Source organism: Camelina sativa, chromosome 8 (genome assembly GCF_030686135.1).
Source record: "Camelina sativa cultivar CO46 ecotype springtype chromosome 8, ASM3068613v1".
NCBI lineage: Eukaryota > Viridiplantae > Streptophyta > Magnoliopsida > Brassicales > Brassicaceae > Camelina > Camelina sativa.
This window is the reverse complement of record NC_141887.1, coordinates 6,733,043-6,741,971: the sequence shown is the minus strand read 5'-3', so window position 1 is coordinate 6,741,971 and position 8,929 is coordinate 6,733,043. Positions and strand designations below refer to the sequence as shown.

Genomic DNA, 8,929 nt, shown 5'->3' with positions numbered 1-8,929 from the left:
TCTCAATAACATTTCGAAACTGCATATCCCATAATACTGCTTATCAACCTTTACATGATGATATCCAAGGTCTTTCCACTAAGAAAACATGGTTAAAGCCCCAACAACACAGAGAATCTCGAAACGTTATAGGCTGTAACAATGGAGTCTCTCTGTACCTCCAGAATAGTCTCCTTTTTAGTGCCTCTAAGGAATCCAAAGAACATCTTCTTTTTAGTGCAATTAGTATAGCAAGGAACTATGCATTGCTTCTTCTACTCCTCCTATGTTTTTTCATTACCATTACATCTTACTACTCTTCTCAACCGGATTGAGACACACTAATCCATTTGCTCACTACAAAACACTCACTAAAAACAAAACTCCTACAACCACAAAAGAGTTAGTTAAAAACAAAGAAACAAAAAACACTTAAAAAACAAATAATAGTCGGGTTTTTCTAGACTCTATATAGATAATGTGATAAATGTGACAAAATAAGTATGTGGTGGCAAATTGAATTGTAGACCAACTATTATTTAAGCAAGTCTTGTTTCATCAACCATTTCATCACTACAAGCTTATAAGTGATTTCTCTACACATATTTTGTGTTCAAACAGTTGATCAATCATAAGATGGAAGGCAAAACAGTGATATTAAGTATGCTCATAATCAGTCTTGTGATGGCGCAAATTCAAGTAGAAGCGGTAGTTTTAAAGGCCTGCTGCCCGACCCGGGCTGCCAGGATCATATATAGTGCCTGCATGGTTAAGGGAAAAGGGATACAATATTGTTCAGACATTAGTAAATGTCAAATAGTCGTGGCCAATATTGTATGTCCTAGTCTTTTTCCTCATGATATTTTGGGAATTGCAGGTAAATTGATTTATTTATTTGATTTTATTATGCTATTTGTTACAAGGTGCAATAAGAACCAAATTTATGTAAGTTGCATTTGTTTTATTTTTTTCTACTCTCAAGGCGATACTGTCAATGACTATTGTAATTTGGGATGTACCTCCTCTTTGTGCGGTGCCTTAACAACTCTTAGGGAATCTGGTAAAGCAATCTTTCTCCAACCTCAATATATTATTGTTATTTTTTTGCATTTATTCATTCCAATTTTGTTTCGGTCACTAGATCCAAATGAAACTGTTAATGGAGCGGTTGAACAATGTGTCGAAATATGCTCTACTCTATGCACCAAGGGCTCTGTTACTGCCGTTGAAACAGCCTAAACAAGCATATCGAAGAAGATACCATATACATATGCGTGAAGGGGTGGTCATCTTCCATGGTGTTGTGTTCCTTATCTTCAATAATTGTCATGTATGTGACAAAATGCTAGACTCTCAGTATGCTAGCATTTTATAAGTTGATCCTTAGATTGTATATGCTTTCAACTTCATTCCTACCATCTAAATAAAGAATAATGTGTCTTTATAATTTTTTTTTTCATTGGCTTTCCGCTAATATCAGTATAAAAATCAGCTAGGAGCAATTCAACAGATGCCATTAGCAACGGTCTTAAGACTGACCATATATAATCTCAAATTATAGCTAAACAAAATTCCAAACCTCTACAATATATATTATATGAACCATGCACGAATGTCACTTATGTGTGGCTGAAGATGCAAGATCCACGTCATGACGTCAGTCAATTGGGAGAAATGTATAACGATTTAGGGGCTATCACACTCGTTACTACTGCACGAAAAGAACTAAAAGGATCCAGAAACTCAGAAGTGATAATTATATTATATTGTTTGAGATGGTTATACAGCGAAGGAAATATGAGATCTCAAATTGCCACTCTAGATGATGAGATTCTATATTGAGCTTGAGATAAGGGTGGCAAGCGACGTTTGTGGTAACAACTGAAATTTGATATTGAAGATGACTTGGTGTAACCGTAAGTGGATGGTTAAATCAGTTGCAAAATAATTGGTATTGAAGTCTACAAGGTATTAGGAATAGAACATTATTATATATTCAAAATTTGAAACACTGATTAAGTTAAAATTAAATAAAGAGTTTCTATGGAGAAGCACAGACTTTTTAATAGTCTTTTGTTACTTTACATTGAGATTCTCTCCCGTCCGTATGAGGTTGTTCTTAGTTTTCTCATCTTAAATTGTCACTTACATTTCAACATTTTAAATTACTAATTTTGTCTTCATATACATTTTAATATCTTTTTTAAATACTACAACAAAACCTCTTTTATTTATTAATCAATTAAAGTTACTTAAACAATATACCAATCAATCAGTGATATAACAGAGGTTATTAGTTATTTTACCAAGTGTTTATTTTTGTCTTCAACTTAGTGATATATAAATCAATAATATAATTATTTGCATCCATAAAAAAGGCTGTACTGCACTAGTTATTAAAATTGGGCTAGAGTTTTGAACTTTAAGAATCGAAATCCAAAACCAACACCAGTATCAAGTATGATATTTGTTTTTTATTTTGTCATCATCAGAATCTATGACTGGGACGTCGAAATACCGAAATCAATAAGAGAGGTTCAATTCTCACGAACCAATATTTAGTTAAAGATCGATATTGGATTACTCAATTGCAAACTGTCCCCACGCAAACAAGAATCAATAATCATAACAAATGGAAAATATATGATTGAATGTTTGATTAGTTTTAGCAACGTTATATATATATCTTGTATACATATATGAGTGCATGCGCATTATGATATTATTTTTCATTACAGTCAGCCTGAAGTTTCATGGTCTGAAACTACACAATGAAATAACGGTGAGTTAGAAGGAGACTGATTCGTTCTTAGCAGATTTAATTAACTGTGAATACGGAATTGTGTTACATGATTTATGTAGATTCATCATATATATATATATATATATATAAACTTTAAATATCAATTAAATTTTTAAAAACAACCATCTTTTGAACTCTTTGAAAACTGACTTTTTTTTTTCTTTAGTAAGTACACTTGTATCTTGTTTAATTCGATAAATTTCATCAATATTGTATTAATTTTTCTAAAGACATATATTAGTATATAATATAATTCAAAATAAAATCGTTCTTTTATAATGAAACATACTTTAGATTTTCTATATTAATGATCGATCTATCAGAACCGCATTTGTGAAGATTTTTTTTTTTGTTTTTGTTAACCACTCTAACTCTTAAGTTACCTTGGATTACCCCTTTGATTGTAGTAAATGTCATGGTTGGTTAATCCAAACAATAATCTCGTTTGGATTGCAAAGAACAAACAATGTCAGAAATTATGTAAACTGAACCTAGTGCTTTTTGAGTAACCATTATCCTACTTTCACAACTTTATACTCCACTTCGTCGTGGCCTTTCCATTCGATGTTTTTTAAATATCTTTTTATTTTATTTTGATAATTAAAGGTCTTCATCCGATGTTGACGACAGAATCGTTACAATACTTGCAAGCAACAATGATTATAAGCCACATGTTTTTGTCAGGGAAATATATATTCGTTTAGGCAAAACTGAACTGCCACACAAAATCTATTAGAAGGAAAAGGGACTTTAATTACTAGAACAAGCAATTTCAAAGACATGAATGGCTAAAAAATATTATGGGGTTTACAAAAGCCATTACGACCAAATAAATAAAAGTGGTGAATTTGTTTGTTGAGCTAGAAGTGAATCTGATTTTTTTTTGTATTTTTATTTTTTATTTTGACATAGAAAAGTTTAAAAGAATATATATGTGACTTTGCCGCTAAAGAAAGTTATAGTTTTCCAAGATTACACAGTTCTGGGTTAGTTTTCAAATACATTTTTTTGGGTATAGTTCTGCCAATTTGAAGATCCGATTGATAGACTAATATTTTACTCTTAACCTATAACTTGAGGCTTCAATTACTAAAAAAAATGGAAGTGAAATTCTGGGCCAAATTCACCATTTGTATAATAACAGAAAATTATACATTAAAAAAAAGATAAAGAAATGATAGCAGTTTCATGAAGCAAGCATGTATATTTGTGGTGCCAGTAACCAAATTTGCAATGAACATATGTGTCCATCACTTTGCACGCGCAACCTTTACCAACATGACAACATTAAAATGAGATGTAACTCTTTTTTTTTGTTTTTGCTTACTTGATACAACATCCATTTATAGTCTATTTTTGATACCATTCTAAACATTTACGCAACAAAATGAAATGCAGAATGGGAAGGTGACAGTAACAGGTTCAAAAGATATACGGGTACTACTTCAGAAATTTCCTTAAAAAAAGATTACTTGTAGAAAAATATGATGGAAGAATAGATATATATAGCTATCTACTATCTATAAGCTTATGATGAAATTTGAAGTGAAAATATACTCATAATTATGAATTGTCTTTTAGTACATGCTTTTTTTTTTTCTCTTATCGATTTAATAAATTTTATGTGAATTTACATAACAAGCTCATCTATAATTCTTGATCTGAACCATTAAATCGTGTGAAATTCAAAAAATTGTAAGTATATGTCATATAGAAATTTCGTGATGATAAAATAAGCAATGTCCGGTTTAGAGACTGAATAAAAGTTTCGTGTGTTATTATTGTCTGATCAATTAGACGACTCCGAGGAAAATATGGTTTGATCGGTCAGTGTAGATATTTAGCAATGGCCGGTTAAGAAAATTGAAAGATTACGTACGAATCAAGTCAACTTACGCAACAAATTTCTAGAGTGCAGATCTCCACTTGAAGACTATGATGTGACAACTGCACATGTTTGATTGCTAATATTCTTTAATATTAATCAAAATCCATTGGTCAGGCGGATGTGGAGGTTTTGTTTTAAAGTAGGAGACTTGTGAAAGAACCGACGTTTACAAATCAACATTCCACAGTTGATATGTAGTCAGATCAGATAAATGTGCCGGTTAAGTCCAGTTTTGGTCCATTTGGGTTAATGGTTCTCGCATAATACTTTTAAGAGTACACATCGGTTTATCTTAGAATCCTCATCACACGTCAAAATAGCAATAAGTACGTTATAGTCATGTGGAGTGACCAAAGCATGTACGTCTCTTTGATTAAGATCTCTATGATCAAGTAGATTGGTTTAGATCGTTCGTAACATATATTTCTTTTCAGTTTACTTTGAATATTAAAGAGATACTATCCAAATTTGACTCCTAGTTTTGTGGAATTTTCTCTGATGTTAAATCGGAAACATAGACATATTTTCTGAAAGTCTAGAACTTCAAATGTAATGCATAAAACGATTCGCACAAAAGGCAGAATAAACATCAGACGTAACAAGCATATAATATAATAGAAATATAATATAGTGCGCATTATAACTTTTGGGGGTCTATATATATATAAAGGTTTTGGTGCATGAACTTGGAATAAGCCAACATAGCTAGTGAACATCATTATACCACACTAAGTCACTAAGATAAAACGAAACACTCCCAAAATGTCTCTTCCATTTACACTTCTCCTTCTATTGATATTTTCAACATCGCCTTCTTATTTCATATCTCTCGCACACTCCAAAGTTGCCCGACTTGCGATTTCTCCAACAACGCTAAAGATTGCACCTGATGGGTCAACACAAAAAGTAGATGCATCTGACCTTAAGATGTTCTATTTTAATCAGACCCTCGATCACTTCACATTCACACCCAAAAGCTACATGACTTTTCAACAACGATACGCCATTGATTCTACGCACTGGGGTGGTGCTAAAGCAAACGCGCCGATCTTAGCATTTCTTGGAGAGGAATCGTCATTAGATTCTGACTTGTCTGCCGTTGGCTTTCTTCGTGACAACGGTCCCCGCTTTAAAGCGCTCCTCGTCTACATAGAGGTGTGAGTTTAAAACTTTATATATATAAATCGTATGTAATGTTTATTAATAAATGCATACAATATGTAATGCAGCATAGGTATTATGGTAAGACGATGCCATTTGGATCAGCAGAAGAAGCTTTGAAGAACGCAAGTACGTTAGGGTATTTGAACGCAGCACAAGCCCTAGCAGACTATGCAACAATTCTCTTGCACGTTAAGGAGAAGTACTCTACCAAACACAGCCCTATCATTGTCATAGGAGGATCCTATGGTGGAAGTAAGTCTATAATATATATAATTCTATATCATATTTGAAGTTATCATAGACATAAATTATAAGGCTTGTGTGACATAGTTACTCTTAAACACATGTTCCTTTAATACGGATTACTATATGAAATCTTATGATCTCCCTTAGTCTCAGTGATAGTATTAAATATAGCATTTTTTTGTATTAACTATAGCATTATATGAAGGTAAATAATCATTTTCTTTTTTCGTTGTACACAAAGTGTTAGCGGCATGGTTCAGGCTAAAATATCCACACATAGCACTTGGAGCATTAGCACCTTCAGCTCCTCTTCTCTACTTTGAAGATACTCGTCCTAAGTTTGGTTATTATTATATCGTAACCAAAGTTTTCAAGGTAATATTAATGATCCAATAATTATACCAGATATCAAAGTTTGCAACATGTAGGACCTTTTCTTTTTGTTTTTCACAACTAATCCATTTCAACTATCTCGTCTTCACTAATCTTTGACGATGTTACATGTTGTTAAGTGATTTTACCTTTAGTTTAGTTATATCTTTCGTTTTATTGTTCTAAACATATATCATATCCCATCAGAAAACAAGTGAAAGATGTTATAACACAATCCGTAAATCTTGGAAAGAAATCGATAGAGTTGCTGCCAAACCCCAAGGTCTCTTGATTCTCAGCAAAAAAGTTCAAAACTTGCGCGTAAGAGAGAGATCTTAATTTTTATGTTACTTTTTTTTAGTTAATCTACATTCTATACTTAATTTCTTTCTTTACAACTATCTATCAGTCCATTGAACGGAAGCTCCAATATCAAAGACTTATTGAACATGATATACGCCGAATCCGTTCAATACAACCGGGGTCCTAGTTATTGGGTGACCAACGTGTGCAATGCAATCAATGCCAACCCACCAAACAGTAAACATGATTTACTCGACCGCATTTTTGCCGGTGTTGTCGCTTTAGTAGGCAACCGAACTTGCTATGATCCCAATATGTTTGCGCAGCCAACAAACAATATTATCGCATGGAGATGGCAGGTACATATGCATCAAAAGACATCAAAACACGATATCAGTTTTACATTTAAAGGGGATATATTTGACTTATAAGCACATTTGAGTTAATTTTGTGAATTTTAGATTAGAGAGATTTGAGTGGATTCTATAAAATAATTTAATGATTTACATGTTTTTATTTCTTAATTCGTGTAGTTAATATTAATATGTAAAAAAATTGTTAAAAATATAATCGTTTTATTTGCAAAATATACATGAATTTTTTTTTTTTTTTTTTACTGGTTTACATGAATGATCTTTATACAGAGCTGCAGTGAAATTGTTATGCCGGTGGGATATGACAAACAAGATACCATGTTCCCGACAGCACCGTTTAATATGACCAGTTACATTGAGGGCTGTGAATCAAATTACGGTGTCCCACCTAGACAACATTGGATCACAACGTATTTCGGCATTCAGGTCAGGTCTATATGATTTATATTTAATCAACTAGTTTTAAAGTCATCATAAATAGTTGAGTCAATGACACAAGCCACTAAACCATCGTTTAGAAAACTCTTGTAAATTGGATATTTTTGGAGTTCCTTGTATTTATTGTCTACGATGTAATTTTTTTATTTTAGTTTTTGTTACTTTTTTTGCAAACAATAGTAATTAGTAACGTATTGGTAAACTTATAGTATAGTAGTCTATTTGTACAACTATATATATATTTCGTATAGATATCATCATTTGAGTCTTGGATTTAAAGTTTTTTTTAAAGACTCACATTTTGAACATCACCTTCAATTTCATTTATTTGGACCGACTTTTATAATAGTTTGTTGAAAATGAATTTTTTTTTTTTGATGAAAATAGTTATTTACATCTTACTATATATATTGTAGGATGTCAAGTTAATCCTCCGAAAATTTGGGAGCAACATAATCTTCTCCAATGGGTTGTCAGATCCATACAGTGTCGGCGGGTAAATAAATGAAATTAGTTGTTCATAAATGTTTGAATTAGTTACTGGTAAATCAACGTACACACAGTAATATCAGATATTTTTCTTATATTGCCAGAATTTTGGAGGATATTTCAGATACTGTAGTCGCCATCACAACGAATGGTACGTAATTCATTATATTTTCAATTTTGATTTAAAATGAATAAATCTCTAATGTAATTTGATTATTACAATATGTTTTAAATGTAATATATGTGCAGGTTCGCATTGTCAGGACATTACCTTGAAGAGCAAAGAAGATCCGGAGTGGCTGGTGATGCAAAGGGAGAAAGAAATTAAAATAATTAATTCTTGGATTTCAACGTACCAAAAGGATCTGAGAGATCTTAACATATCAATCTAAAGTTTGTTTGGTTATAGTATAAAACAATAATATATAAATCAATAACTACTCACGTACATCCGTAGTATTACTGCACTAGTTACTGAGATTGGGCTAGACTTTTTAATCTTTTATAAGTAGTTGCAGTTGCTTTTCAGTCTCGCTCATCCACGACGTGATGAGAACGCCGTGGTAGAAGACCTATGTACGCTATACAGACTTTGAGACTTTGAAAAAAAGGAAATGTTTTATCTATTTGCTCAATGAAGTTCTTCAAAGTCATTGTTCGGGTATTTAAAGAGAAATGTCACAAAGGCGGTTTAAAATGTTACCATTCTTCAAAAGTTTTATAAAACTCATAGTACTAATCAACGTAAGTCATACTACAACTAGCAAGTTACTGTTGGCTTTTTTCTTTTTTCTTTTTTAATGTATATATGAAGAGGTTCACGTTGTCAAGATATAGAGTTTTGGATATTGGACTGTGGTCCATTACAATATG

General features: G+C 32.1%; 1 long non-coding RNA gene and 1 pseudogene across 2 annotated transcripts; both read left to right on the top strand.

Moving 5' to 3' along the window:
• The first annotated feature begins 520 nt into the window (after window positions 1-520).
• Window positions 521-1,426, top strand: LOC104706584 (uncharacterized). Its single transcript, XR_015564526.1, has 3 exons — window positions 521-856; window positions 962-1,039; window positions 1,121-1,426. It is a non-coding gene; the product is annotated as an uncharacterized LOC104706584 (long non-coding RNA).
• Window positions 1,427-5,357: 3,931 nt separating this feature from the next.
• LOC104775130 (uncharacterized) lies at window positions 5,358-8,682 on the top strand (annotated as a pseudogene). The gene is made up of 9 exons (XR_015563727.1): window positions 5,358-5,825; window positions 5,900-6,086; window positions 6,322-6,455; window positions 6,660-6,773; window positions 6,862-7,114; window positions 7,400-7,555; window positions 7,984-8,063; window positions 8,161-8,207; window positions 8,306-8,682. The product of XR_015563727.1 is annotated as an uncharacterized LOC104775130 (transcript).
• The last annotated feature ends 247 nt before the right edge of the window (window positions 8,683-8,929 follow it).